The following is a 15,217-nucleotide window of genomic DNA, read 5'->3' as shown; positions in this document are numbered from 1 at the left end:
GCGACACGTGGAGACCAGAGTTAGAATCATAGAATCATGGAATCACTAGGTTGGAAAAGACCTACTGGATCATCGAGTCCAACCATTCCCATCAATCACTAAACCCTGACCCTCAGCACCTTATCCACCCGTGCCTTAAACACCTCCAGGGAAGGTGACTCAACCACCTCCCTGGGCAGCCTGTTCCAGTGCCCAATGACCCTTTACATGAAAAAATTTTTCCTAATGTCCAGCCTAAACCTCCCCTGGCAGAGCTTGAGGAAATTCCCTCTTGTCCTGTCCCCTGCCACTTGGGAGAAGAGCCAGCACCCTCCTCTACAACCTCCTTTCAGGTAGTTGTAGAGAGCAATGAGGTCTCCCCTCAGCCTCCTCTTCTCCAGGCTAAACAACCCCAGCTCTCTCAGCCGCTCCTCCTAAGACCTGCTCTCCCGCCCACTCACCAGCTTTGTTGCTCTTCTCTGGACTCGTTCCAGAGCCTCAACATCTTTCTTGTGGTGAAGGGCCCAGAACTGAACACAGGATTCGAGGAGCGGTCTCACCAGTGCCGAGTACAGAGGGAGGACAACCTCCCTGGACCTGCTGGTCACACCGTTTCTGATACAAGCCAAGATGCCATTGGCCTTCTTGGCCACCTGGGCACACTGCTGGCTCATGTTCAGTCGCTGTCAACCAACACACCCAGGTCCCTCTCCTCCAGGCAGCTTTCCAGCCAGACTTCTCCTAGTCTGTAGCACTGCACAGGGTTGTTGTGCCCCAAATGCAGGACCCGGCATTTGGCCTTGTTGAACCTCATGCCATTGGACTCAGCCCAGCGGTCCAGCCTGTTCAGATCCCTTTGCAGAGCCTCCCGACCCTCCAGCAGATCGACACTTCCACCCAGCTTAGTGTCGTCCGCAAACTTGCTAAGGGTGCCCTCAATGCCTTCATCCAGGTCATTGATAAAGACATTGAACAGGGCTGGACCCAGCACTGAGCCCTGGGGAACCCCACTTGTCCCTGGCCTCCAGCTGGATTTCACACCCTTTCCCACCACTCTCTGGGCCCGGCCATCCAACCAGTTTTCCACCCAGGAGAGTGTGCGCCTGTCCAGGCCAGAGGCTGACAGTTTCCTAAGCAGAACGCTGTGAGAAACTGTGTCAAAGGCTTTGCTGAAGTCCAGGAAGACCACATGCACAGCCTTTCCCTCATCCAGCAGCTGAGTCACGTTGTCATAGAAGGCGATCAGGTTAGTTTGGCAAGACCTGCCTTTTGTGAACCCATGTTGACTGGGCCTGATCATCCGGTGTTCTCCAAGGATGAGTTGCTCCTGTTCCTGCCTGTGCCTCAAACAGCAGACCCTGACACAGAACAGTGTCACGGCAGGGCGAGAGCCCTTCTGCAGCACTACTGGGCAGGCTGGCTCTCCAGTCATATCTTTGACATACGGTCTGTGCCTTCAGCATAAGCCCTGCCAGACTGCTTTACAGTTTGAATACCAAATTTGGGCTTTCCAGCAGGTTTCCCACAGAGCTGCAGGCCACATCACACATCACGATTTCAGAGGATGCCCTTGGGGTGACACAGATGTGTCAGCAGCACGATGTGGAACAGCTCCTCAGCCACCAGTGGCTTTGCCTCTGCAGGTTTGCAGATGCAAACTGAGGTTTTTACTTGTTGCTGTCAAGTCTTAAGCTGGTGTGAGCTCTGCTGCAGTCGTGTGCAAAAGAACAACACTGCACAAAATAATATTTCATTAGTAGGGGAATTAATAGTGTATCTTGGCTGCTTTAATGACAGAGTAAGAATTGGGAAAATGCTGCTGTACCAGGTAGAGCCCTCCAGTGCAAGAGGGGACGTGAGACACAACTTTCCTTCAAAAGGGTGGCTGGGGCAGTCCATCCTCGCTGCTTCAACTCTAACTAAGCCCAGAAGTCTTGAAGCTCCAGCTAATGCTGGAAGGCAAATAATGCTGACTCCCCACCCTGGCTCTATATTGGCTTAGGTGGCTTGCTGGGAAGGGAGCTCCTCGCTCCCTAGGCAGCACCAAAGCTGTGGCTGCTTGTGTCTCCACAGTACAGGGCGCTTCCCACTTGCTCCCAGTAAGTGCCCAATACTGGTGCTAGCCTGCCAGCACACGGGGATGTGAAATCTGCCAGGCTCGGCCCCTCTTGGATAGACTTGTTCCTTGCTGTTTTTTTAGGCTTAGTGTACAATTTGCTGGATGAGCCATGGAAAATAGAGCCGTGTGTGAGAAACCGCCTGCCTTTGCCAACGAAAGCTGTTCTTCGCAGTCTCTGTCCCCAGAGTGCTTAAGAAAGTAATCCAATAGCATAAAGTTGAAAAAATAGCAAGTGAGGCACACAGCTAACATTTTGCATGCTGTTGTTTCCTCTCCGTGTTCCCAACTCTTTTTTAATTGCTATTAGAAAGGTGCAGGGAATACTGCTGGGAAGTATCAGTTAATCATTCCAGGCATATTTGTTTTCAGTTTCAGGTGTGTTTATGTCTATTGAAGGTTGTTTGAAAAACAAGTGTGATCCAGACTGTAACAAAGAAAACCCATAAAATGCAAAGATGACAGCTATTTTTGTGCTGGCAGCATGTAAGAATCTGACTCAATCTGTCAGTAAATTCAGCTGGTGCCTTCCTGCCTGCCCTCCCTCCCATGTTCCTGACCTATACAGGAATAGCCAAACAGACAAGTGACCTGCTTACGAACCATCTCAGTCTTCAGGATGGTATTATTCTAAAAGGTGAAACTGGGACAGAGATGTGCTATCAGACTGGATGGATGCTGGTGGGATATACCACATCAGGCCTTCATTCACTGGTAGCTGCAGAGGAAGGCGGATGCCCCAGCTATACGTCCTTGTGCTGTGAGTCAGAGCTCACCGTGAACTTCATCCAAGAAAAGGGTCCTGACGCACCAAGGGCCGTGCAAGCACACGTGGAACAGACTTTGGCTTTGTAGCCAGACACAGCTGGAGCCAACCTGATCTCGTGCTGGCAGCAGTCCTGTGTCTGGAGACCTCTGAAGGTCCTTCCAGCCAACATTTGGAGGATGCCAACTCTAGCAGATCTTTACATAAGGGAAAAGAAGGTTTCCATTTTATATTTTGACTCAGCTGGGAAATGGATGCGAAGGGATATAAACAGCCTTGCTGAAGTTAGGCAGCATGGATGATCTGCAGTAAAACCAGGAGCTGAATCCTGTCTTATTGGTTCCTGTCCCACTCTTTAAGTGAGAGCTGAGAGAGTGCCTTGGAATCAGTTTCTAAGGGAAGAATTTTACCTTTTTTTCTTGGCACAAAATTTAATCAACCGATTTTCAGATCCCTCCCAATTCAAAAGCAGACAGTTTTCTGCACTCCCCCCTCCTGCATCCCTCCTGCTGTCTTGCTTCCCCTGGAGAACAGCTTCAACACCAGGCCAGGAGTGAGCTGTGCCTCATGCTGACCAGGTCACCCATCAGCAGTGCCTGGGGGAAGGGATCCAGGCAGCAGCTGGTGTGCAGAATCACAGCCCACCACTTAGGGTAGCTGTACACCGTGAGGACCTCACTTTCCCTGCCAGACAGCAGTCTGGCTCCATGTGCAATTGTCCACTGCCTCAAAAGTTGCAAGACTTATTTTCCTGTGCTGCAGAGGTGTGCTGTAGCACCAGGAGGCCACGTAAGCTTAAGATGACAATGGTATCCTTTCCCTCCTCTCTGAATTACAGCCTAGTGACCTGCAGGAGAGTTTTGCTTTTCTCAGCTTTCAGACCACAAGGCCGGAAATGAGTCTTTCTCTAGAAGCACATTTGCTGTACCCTCAAAATAAGATGCACTCCTCTGAGCCCAGCATCTTGAGAGACACTGTGAAGGGGAGCAATCTGTGTAATTTCTGTCTCTCTGTTCTTTTTATAGGTCCTGAAAAAAACCCCACCCATGCCTTGCATAAAATGTTGTGTGACTTGAAATGCAGAGATTCTGAAATCCAGGTTCCAGAGAATCCTTAAACCTCTCTGAAACCAACCTTTGTTTCTTCTTGTTGGTAAGGCAAACCACATGCCAGACCATGTGAGAAGATGCAGATCGAGGGATGTTATTATCCACTCTTCTGGGCACCCATCAGGAAGGGATTCAGAGTAGTTGGAGTGGGGCCAGTGAACAGCCGCAAGGCAGGAAGGCGCATGGGGCATGTGGCCTGGGCTTGGCTCGCCTGACTGAGGGGAGGCAGGACACAGGTTAATATCAGCCTAAAAATACTGGAAGAGCAGTTGCAAATGGCTGAAGACTCTTAGGTATCTTCTGCTGATGCAATGAGGGGCAACAGCCACGTGGTACCAGGGGGTTTCAGTTGGTGCAGGTCCTTCGCCAGCAGTCCTGGGACAAAGCACCAAGGAGCTGGGTATGATCCCTATCTTTGGGGTGTTTTTTTCAGCTGTGGCCATGCAAAGCCTGTGGGGCTGGGAGAACCTCAACACTGGCTGGGTGTTTCACTGAGACAGCCCCTAGAGTCCTCCTGCTCCTGGGGCCTCACAGACTGCGGACCACGTTCTGGCTTTATCAGACCCTTGGCACCACAGCAGGGAGGATTGATAATTTTGGCCTGTCTCTGAGAGATATCCAATGAAAAGTATCTTAGACTAATTAGGCTTTAGGGCTCAGGAACTCGGTTCCAGTTGCCTGGCCTCTGTTTTGACCCCTCTTTTCTTTGAAGTGCATAGAGAAGAGGGGAAAGGAAATGACAGAAGAGGCCCTGCTTTTCCTGTAAAATGCCTCATTCCTTATAAAATCGTTTGGCAGAAATCTCTTTCAGCTGGACAAGCTGAATACTTTAATATATGCCTGCAGTCATTTTCCTCCCTTGTCTCATTCCTCTGGCTGTTCACTCACTGCTCTACATCGGTAAAACCATGGATGCATAGACAAAAATAACTCTCAAAGAGGTAGCAAAGAAGATCTCCAAAAGTGTTTTAAGGGTCTCTGAGTTGCAGTAGCTATGTTATTTCCTGGGCTGGCTGGAAGTGCACAGCACTGTGCAGTACAGTGGTGCTAGCTCCAGCTCAGCTCTGGGTTTTCAGACCTTTCCTCCAGGCAAGCCTACTGGGACATACAGCTTCCAGCCTTTGCCAGGCCATGGAGAAACCACACCACATCCTTCATCTGGCCTTAATGCTGCATGACAAGGAAAGCAGCCCAGGCATGCTAGGGGAGAGGCATGCAGTGTCTCAGATCTGTCCTGGAAACTATGGACGTTTCAGAGCAGGGGTTAGGTAGCCAGAAGCCCCGAAGGAAAGCAGGTATGTTTCCTCCCTCCCACCGCCAGGTTGTCTTCTTAGGAAGGCATCTTTGGAGGTCTGTAGTCCAACTCACCAGTCCAAAGCTAGATCTGGTTGTGTCGGGCCTTGTCAAGTTAAGTTCTGCACCCCTCCAAGGACAGAGGTCTCAACTCTGAGATGCACCACCCTCTTATGGAAGAATTTTCTCATGTTCCAACCTGCAGCATGTACCCATTGCCCCTGCCCTGTCTTTGTCTGCCTCTGAGAAGTGTCTTGCCACTTCCTTTTTTTTTTTCCATAACCAGTGAGGCAGTGGATGACCCCTATGAGGATCCCCTAACTGTCACTTCTGGTGGCTGGAGAGTCCCAGTTCCCTCAACATCTCTTCATACACCTGGTGCTGCAGATTCAGCAACACATTGGTGGTCACTGCTGGACTCCCTCCAGTTTATTATTGTCTGAATCATAGAATTAACTGTTTGGAAAAGACCCCCAGGATCATCGAGTCCAACCATTCCTATCAAATACTAAACCATGCGCCTCAGCACCTCATCCACCTGTCTTTTAAACACCTCCAGGGAAGGTGACTCAACCACCTCCCTGGGCAGCCTGTTCCAGTGCCCAATGACTGTATCTGTGAAAAAATTTTTCCTAATGTCCAGCCTAAACCTCCCCTGGCAGAGCTTGAGGCCATTCCCTCTTGTCCTGTCCCCTGTCACTTGGGAGAAGAGGCCAACACTCTCCTCTCTACAACCTCCTTTCAGGTAGTTGTAGAGAGCAATGAGGTCTCCCCTCAGCCTCCTCTACTCAAGGCTAAACAACCCCAGCTCTCTCAGCTGCTCCTCGTAAGACTTGTTCTCCAGCCCCTTCACCAGCTTTGTTGCTCTTCTCTGGACTCATTCCAGAGCCTCAACATCCTTCTTGTGGTGAGGGGCCCAGAACTGAACACAGGATTCGAGGTGCGGTCTCAACAGTGCTGAGTACAGAGGGAGAATAACCTCCCTGGACCTGCTGGTCATGCCTTTTCTGATACAAGCCAAGATGCCACTGGCCTTCTTTCTATGTGTTAGCCCTGAACTGGATGCAATACAGAGATGAGTCTTCAGCAGCATTAACTGGTGAGGAAGGATCACTTCTCCTGTGCTAACGTCGAAAAGTTGCTTCTGGCCTGTTGGGGTCACACCACGTTGCAGGCTTTCCTCCCAAAACGTAGAGATGGCTCCTACAGTTGACATTAGCTATGGGCTTTTTCTCATGTTTTCTTGAATGGGTTGAAATCCACCTTTCCACCAGACATGTGTGCAGTGGGCCAGCAAGGGCCCTGAGAACTGCCCAGGGTTTCCTCCTTTCTCGGCCATGCGTCCAAGGTGAGCTGTGGGAACTGCTTTTTCCCTGGAAGGTGGCCTTGCTGCAAAAGGCAACTCACTTGGAGTGTGGTTAGAGCTGGGACCACTCTTACTTCTCCTTTTGATGGGTGAAAGTGTGGCCTGAGTGTGGTCAGAGGCTTTCTGTACCTACATTCATCGATGGGCCACCTGCAGCCCTTAAGCCATAGCTTTCACATCCTCTTTCGGACCAAGCCTACCCCAGTTGTCTGGGGACAAGAACCAAATCTGACCACAGCGGAGACTAAGCTGTGGTCTGGGTGAACAGCCAGTGATGAGGAGTCTCCAGCTTACCTGAAGCTTGTTGCATGTTCCTGGAGGTCCAAAGGGGTGTCTGCAGTAGTGTGTAAAGCACCCATTCTCATGCTGTCCACCAACAGCCCTCTGACTTCTGGCTTGGGCATCTTGGAAGCCCTAGCATCTTCCTCAGACTGCAAGGAGTGGCTAGACTAAGGCTGGTTAGGGAAGAAGGATGCTGGAAGGAGGCCAGGGAAGGTGTATTTTGGAGTTTTCTGCCACTTGGAATGAGGAGCTGCAGCTGAGGAGCATGGAGCAATCTAGCACAACTTGCAGATAGGTGGGCAGTTGCAGGAGTTCCCACAGAGGACAGCTTTCAGGTGTTTCTGCATGCCGTTAGAAGATATTAGCTGAAGAAGCCACATGTGCATCTATGCACTGGTGTCGGGGCACAGAGGTATGTAAAACCAATAAAGCCACAGGCACCCTTGCACAATTTTCATGGAGGTGTCCAATATGCTTGGTATCAGTACGGGCTTTGAAGTCTTGAACAATTTGTGGTGTGAGGACAGCCAGGCATTTATTTGGGTGCATGCAGAGCAGAGGAGGCCTCCTGAAAGCAAAAGGTGACATGGTCCACTTAGGCTGTATCACCTTGGAGAGGGAGACCATGTTACAGATTTATTTTTGAAGCTGGACCTCGCAGTCTGTTGAAGCAATTTTTAATGTGTGACTCATGACAAAACTGCTTCAGAGTTAGAAGTCAAATTAGAAATTAGGCTGAAAGGGCTGGGTTTTTGCAGACAAAATTTGATTCAAGACATTTACCTTTCATTTTTAAGTACTACAAGGAGAGAAGAAGTGTGAAAAAAATAATTTCCATTTAACTGGAGACTAATTGAGAATAATGACACTCCCTGGTGACGTTAAATAGGATTGATTATATTTAACTTGCAGGCTGTGTTGTATTTCCAAGTCGTAATCTTGGGCTGGGCTCTTGAACACAAATGAGGCGAGGTGTGATAACATGAGCAGTAGGAGTGAGGAAGGGATGGAATGGTGTTTAGCTTGGCAAGTGGCAACCTTTCTTCAGGGTAAGCCCCAGCCCTGGTGCCTTCCTGGGGATGACCAGCACTAGCAGGACACTTCCATCTGTGCTCTCAGGAGCTGTGGTCTCTCTGCTCTGTTGCCATTGTGAAATGCCTTTTCCCATAACTGAAGCTTGGCTCTGGAGCAAAACAAACCATCTAACAGCATGGCAAGGCTCATCTGCACCTGGGCTTCAGGGTCCGAGGGCTGGGGTTTGATGTCATGCACTGACCACCGCACTTTCCCATGTGGTATGGCAGGAAAGCATTCAGGTGGCTGGGATTTCAGGCACCAGCAGCATAAGCAAGAGCTCTCTTGATTATTCCTCCCTGAAACACTGAAAAAAATCAGTTTAGGTGCCTCAAAATGTCTGTGTCTCCACCCATGGGTTTCTCTTTGGGATGCGGTGCAGGGGAGCAACTGCTGTCCCAGTGATAAAGCAGTCTCACTGGAGAAGGGTGCTTTTGCCCAGGTTAAGTGAGTGCAGGATGACCACAAGTCCTCTCACCCATCTATGCAGGAGCAAAACTCACCAGTCTTTTTCTCCAGCTGGTAAGGGAGGGCTAGAATGATGTGAAGAACCGCCACGAGGATAGAGAGATACTACTGCCAGGCTTGTGGGAACAAAAGGCTGGTGTCCTCTTGCTGCTTTGCGTGCCATCTGGCCATAAGGAACATCAGTGGACAAGGCACACTTTGGAGGCAAGCAGAATCCTCCAGTTGAAAGTGTTGTGTGTTTTTTCAGTTTGGTTGGTTCATTGGTTTCTTTAATTAACACCCACAATCTCAGCATACAGGAGAGTAGCTGGATGAGATTCCCAGGAATCCTGTCCTTGTCACTCAGGAACACACATCTCACAGGGGCTGAAGTCCAACTTTGATTCTTGGAAATATCTGCTGGGACCCTCTCCTTCCTGTTTTAATAACCAAGACCCTAAGCTGAGTGAAGGAAAAACCAGCTCCTCCTGGCGAAGGGAGGAGAGGCAGCTATTTGACACAGAGCAGAAGCAAAGCTGTCTCTGAATTGTCTTATTTGCCTGCAGGATACTCTCTAGTCCATGACAGGAATACCATAGCTCCAAGGTGGTTCAGTTTGCACCCATATCTCATAACAGACAGATTTAGCAGTTATTTGTGCCTAAGTAGTATTTTCTTTTATTTGTGGCAACGTGAGAATCTGTAGGCATTGCTTAGTAATTTAGTTTCATCTGTGTACCACAGACCATGTTTGGTGCTTCAATGAGTAACTTAGTGAAGGACCTTCAGCTGCTGCTCTTTATGACCAACCACCCAAATGGTTTTGGATTCCCGGCACTGCTGATGATGGAGTCTCTGGAGGTCTCAAGTTCATTTGCTCCCTTAAGACCATGGCTGAGTGTGCTGAAGCAACTCAGCTCAGTGGCAGCAGGGGCTCTTCACCCTATGGTGGCGAAGGTGAACACACAGGGCAGCTTCCAGTGCACCTCAGGTAGTCTGTGTGCACACAGGCTTTCAGCGATCCGTGCACAGAATGGCTGGGGGACAGGGCTGAGGCCAGGGTGATGTAAAGGGTTGCACAGGACCCTACAGCCCAGGAGCTAGCAAGGCCCTCTGAAGGCCTCCAATCCCAGCATACAGCAGGTCTCTACTCAGCATGAGGACGGGACAGCTGTGGCTTCATGTAGACATGTCTAAGAATGTGTTTCTCCCAAGGTTGGAGACCTCCTCTCTCCCTGGTACCCTGTCCCTGCCCATCCAAGTTGTGGTAGCTTGGGTGGGAGATGGCTGTGCCTGTAACAGCGCAGCTAAAGAAACCCACAGTACCTGCCTATGCTGAGGGTATCTGTGGAGGCAGGTCATACAAAGAGTGCTATTTGTGGGCCTGATATTCACATGACAAAGAAGGGAGACCTACTGGAGGCCTTTGAGATCTCCCAGCTTGGTGGTACAAGCCCTTGATGCTGTCTTTGTTATGAGCAGGTGTTTGGAGATGGATGATCCAGAGGTCACTCCCAACCTGAATGTTCCTGTGATCCTGCTTTAATTGCAGGTTTGCTTGGCTTTTTTTCTCATTCCTCTAAACAAGAAATTGTTGAGAACAAATTTTCCAGAGCTCAAGCCGTGTTGTAGTGAGAACGCTGTACAGAACTTGCTTCCTTTAACTGCCTTCTCAGGAGAGCTTTCTCCTGACTCATACCAAAAAGGTCAGGTTGCCACCCAGTGCCAGACTTTTGACCACCCTGGGTCTTTTGGAATGATTGGCCAGGTCACAGCACTACACCAACACACAGAGGCCATGGACTCAACAGAGGATCCAAGGATGTTCCCAGAGACTCATTGCTGGTATTTACTGAAGAGTTTCGTATCTCTGTGGTGATACATGTGAGACAGGGAGCCTCTCCTCTCTCACAGCCTCACATGTCCACAGAAGTGTAGAGAATGAGCTTGGATCATTTCCATCCTGATGTTCCTCTCATGAATAGCACCATGATGGAGCACTCCATGTTCCAAAACTATGCTCTAGGATTTGGAGAAGACCTCTACACTACTGAGATTCATGGCTGTTTTCTAAACGCATTCACATGCCTCAACCCAGAAAAATGTTACAACAAAAGAAGGCTGAGGAGAAACTTTATTGCTCTCTACAACTACCTGAAAGGAGGTTGTAGAGAGGAGGGAGCTGGCTTCTTCTCCGAAGTGACAGAGCACAGGACAAGAGGGAATGGCCTCAAGCTCTGCCAGGAGTTCAGGCTGGACATCAGAAAAAAAAAAAATCTCGGAAAGGGTCATTGGGCACTGGAACAGGCTGCCCAGGGAGGTGGTTGAGTCACCATCCCTGGAGGTGTTTAAAAGACAGCTGGATGAGGTGCTGAGGAGCATGGTTTAGTGGTTGATAGGAATGGTTGGACTCAATGATCCTGGGGGTCTTTTTCAACTTAGTGATCCTGTGAAATACCTATGATGGCTGTGCTTTCTTTCAAGCCACGTTTCTGACTCAGGCATCAGTTCACTGCACTTTTACCACAGCCTTCATGAGTGTAACAAAAAAAGCCTGGATCATTCCTGTTTGGAGAAACTCTGTGAACACCTTTGTGAAGTAAAAAGGAAAACAAAATAAAACCCATCCAGTGATGACATTGTTCAGTTACAAGCTGGCTTCAGGGTGGATGATAGCAAATATTGAAAGAAGTATTCTAGTAACCATTTCACAAATAATTAACCTTGTTGCTTTTCAGTTGCTTACATAAATAGCTAACAACATCATGTCTCAGCCCGAACTCTGCTATGCAAAGTTTGAATAGTCAGGGAAATTATTATGACCATCACAAGGGGTCTACAGGTAAGATTCTGAATAAAAATCTTGCTTTGATTGTTTTCCTCTTTTGTAGATTAGCTAGTTCTTTATTTATTGCTTTTAATAAAATCTTTCTTTGCCAGGAAACATCAAAAAACACTAGTGCATCAGCCCATGACTGCAGACAAAAGATTAAGTTCTAGGAAACAAAAATTTTGTATGTGTATATGCATATATACACACACATACATATTTATGTACATGTATGTGTACATACCTTTTTTTTTTTTTTTAAACAGTGTTGGCAATAATCATTATCAGGGAGTGGCTGACACTGTGAAAGGCATAGCCTTAGTCCAGAAGGACCTCTCTAAATGGGAGGGCTGGACCACCAGGATGCTCACACAGACCAGCAAGTAGAAGTGTCAGTGTTGCCTGGTGCATAGGGGCAAGGGAGGGATAGTCCTGAGCATCAGTCTGGGCTGGGAAGTGACAGGTGAAGCTGCTGGATAGGTCTCAGTGGTAACTGTGACCATGAGCTTTAACATCAGCCAGAAGCAATTCTCATTGTCAATAATTCAAACTGCTTACTGGGCTGTGTGAGGAGGACCATGGCTAGCCCAGTGGAGGGGTGTTGGAGATATGTGTTCTTGTGAGTCCAAAAAGCTCTTCAGGATGATGCAATATAGTAAAGAGAAATGGCTGATGATACTGGCAAAGTCCAGGAGAGATTCCTTCCTATACCTCCAAGGAGACCAAGGTGGGTGAGCATGCTGGCAGAAGATATCAGGCAAGGTGCTGTACCTTGTGTTAGGCACTAAAATGAACATTCTATAACTTGCTGACATGACCTAAATAACTCATGGTCTGGATGGGACAGTTGTGAGAGCTGCACCAGCATGCAGGTTGCCAGCAGCACAGTCCCTTATGCTTCGTCATGGGGCCATTGCTCTTAGAATGCCAGAGAGGCTGAGATTAGAGTGGGTCTTGCAACATAGCCTGTTCCTTTACTCAGTCAAAGTGGGAGTATTTTGGCACTGTCTGCTGTCCTTCAGTTTATTCTTATGTTTTAATTCTGCTAGGCCTTGTTTGCTCTGGAGGCCTGGGATCCTTGGCTACATCATGTTTCCAGCGTTCCTCTTGCCAATACCAGAGTGGCTTCTACTGGGTGGGTTTATGACTATTGAACCATCTCATGCTAGTGGAGCAGGGGTTGCTGAAATACATGAACAGTCTCCACCCTGAGCTATTAGTGCAACAGCAGCCCATGGAGTTAAGCATTAGCAGAAGTTACTTATTTGCCCTAAAGGAAGATCTTTACAGCTCTGCCCTTAATTTTTATTGTAGTCCCAGCAATACTGTAACTCTGACAGCAGGGGTTAGAGATTTGAGTTGTTAAGACATTGCAATGTCATTATGTCTGCTGCTTTTTCAGAGTTTCCTGGACTTTACTTGAAACAGGATAATCACTTACTCATGTTCAGCCAATGACCAGATGGAAGCTGCTCACAAAAGAAGCCGCAGCCTTTGCTAACAAAGGAACTCCTTTCTGCTTTGTTTTACCAATGAAAACTTCCCAAACAAAGTAATTCAGTTTCTTGCTTTTTCTGGCTTTTGTGTTTGCTTTCACTTACAAGCAACTCCAGTGCAGGGGTGGGGGACAGGGAAGTTTGGTCTTAGAATAAGGACTCTGATATGAAGTTTTTCCTCTATGTAATTATTCCTAGTCCAGAAATGTCAGAATGGGTAAGACTTTTCTTCTTTGGACTCATATGTCTAGTGCATTCACATTACCATAGATGGAATAATTTGGAGAAGATATAAGAGAATGATTTCAGTCTAATCAGGTCCAGGCACAAATTTTGGACCAACCACTAATACAAAAGAACATCAGCAGCATCTGGCTCCTCTCTGCACTCAGATCCAAGAGGACTCAAAAACTATCCAGGCATCTTTTAAGACAGAAAGATTTGTATATTCTAGAACCATCTCCCTTTTCTCCTCTTCAGTTTTCCTCTTGTTCACCCAAATACAAATCAGTAACCTTTATTAACACCAGGTCTGGAAAACATTTCTATGTTTAAATGTGAACACAGATGGGCGTTTGTTTTGGGGGATGTCACTCAAACAGGAATGCGTAATCAACATGAGTAATGAATTACACCCAGCACCTCCATCTGCTCCAGCATCCCTGGGAGCCCAGAGCTAAACTGGGTCAGGATTCTTGGACTGAGAGCCCAAAGCAGGGGCACGTCAGGGGTGAATCAGCTTCCCCACGGGGAATGGAGCTCTGGTGAGTTGGGGTAGAGTGGTTGGTACATCGGCACAGCTGGATCATAGGAGATGTGGCAGGAAGAAATGCTGATGCAGGGAGATATTACGTGGTGGCAGAGCATCCTGGACTATGGGTGGAGGGACTGGGCTGCATCTCTGGCCCCAGGGCAGGTCTGGTGTATTAGGTGGATGGCTGATGGAGTAGAGGGGTGGAGGGTGCTGCATGTGGATGGCTTAGCCTGGGGCACAACAAGAAAAGCCACCCCAGGGTGAAGGGCAAGACCCTACTGGGGCCAGACCACTTTCCGTCCACCATGGTTCTGCAAATGGGACAGAGAAAAGGAGACAAGGCCTCATTTCAGACAGGATGTAGCTCCCCAAGAAAGGAATGGGAAGAGGGGGGTTCAGTCTGCCCTAAGGCTGTGTCTGAGATAAATTGTCTATGAGAGATGCTCAGGTTACCATTTCACAGCCTCAGCCCCTGAGAATGTCATTTAGTGGCCCTTTGTCTATCTTTCCACCCTCATCTTTGCAGATCATTCACGGGTCCTTGCCAGAGCCAGCCAAGACTAGATTGATGTGGTGTTAATGATCCAACTTGTGTCCCAAAGCTGTGTGACCCTGCAGGCTGGGCTTTTGCAGCCACTGTGGGTCACTTCCCTTTCCTGACCACATCCTTGTACAGTGAAATGTCATCTGACATCATATGTTGTCTCTCATTTGTCTCTCTGGGGAAAGCCACCAGGCTAGATCGTGGCCCCTCAAGAGGCCCTCTCTCCTTGCAGGTTTGCCATGACTGGCACCTTCAGCAGCCACCAGAGAACAGTCACTTAGTGGGACGTGTCCTACATCTTTGCAGTAGTGAAGTGGCACAAGTGACTCATGCAACTTTTAGTCACCACTGTGGGAGGGACAACTCAGCTGGGTGTTGTGCAGCCCTGAACGTAGAGAACAGGGTATCTTCCACAGGATGTGTCCTTCAGAGGACCTGAGAGACTTAGACACCCAGCTGACTGATGCTAGCAGGAAATCAGAGGAACAGTTAAATCAAAGGGGAGCTCTGGAGCGCTCATATCCCCTGTTCAAACCAAGCTAACCCCAAAGTCAAGTCTGGTTGTTTTGAGCTTTATTACTTTGGGTTTGGAGTATTGCCAAGACCAGAGACTCTACCAGCCCTCTGGTCCCTGGCTGCATCCATCCTGCAGGGAAGCACTTTTCCCTTGTGTCCAGACAGCTTTTCCCCTGTGGTAACCCTTGCCCAGACAATGGTAATGTGAGCACGTACTTCCACCTTCCCATGCACATCCTTCTCTTTGGACACACAGGGACAGCAGTGAGACACAAGCCATTAAGCACTGTGCATCCATTAGGAAGGGGTCTTTGTGGTGGGGAGGCAGCTGCATGCTGACTCGCTGCATGGGGAAACAGCAAAGAAACCCAGTCCCTGGGTCTGTGGTGGAAAGTAGAGCTGAAACAGAGACAAAAATCTTCCTGAATCTCAGGCTGCCTCATTTTCCCTCAAGATCTGCCTAGCTGCTGTGGGGCTGACAGGAATGACAGCAGCAGGCAAGGGGTCTCCTCACTGTCTTCCAGAAGCAGCAGTGCCAGGGTGAGCCTTTGCCTGTGGTTTCAGCTGCTGCAGTGGATTGGAGCTACGTTTCCCACACAGAGGTTTGGCCCAGAGCTGATTTTTTCCAGGGCTGGCAGAGGCTGG

Source organism: Phaenicophaeus curvirostris, chromosome Z, assembly GCF_032191515.1.
Source record: "Phaenicophaeus curvirostris isolate KB17595 chromosome Z, BPBGC_Pcur_1.0, whole genome shotgun sequence".
NCBI classification, from domain to species: Eukaryota; Metazoa; Chordata; class Aves; order Cuculiformes; family Cuculidae; genus Phaenicophaeus; species Phaenicophaeus curvirostris.
Note: the sequence above shows the minus strand (reverse complement) of the source record.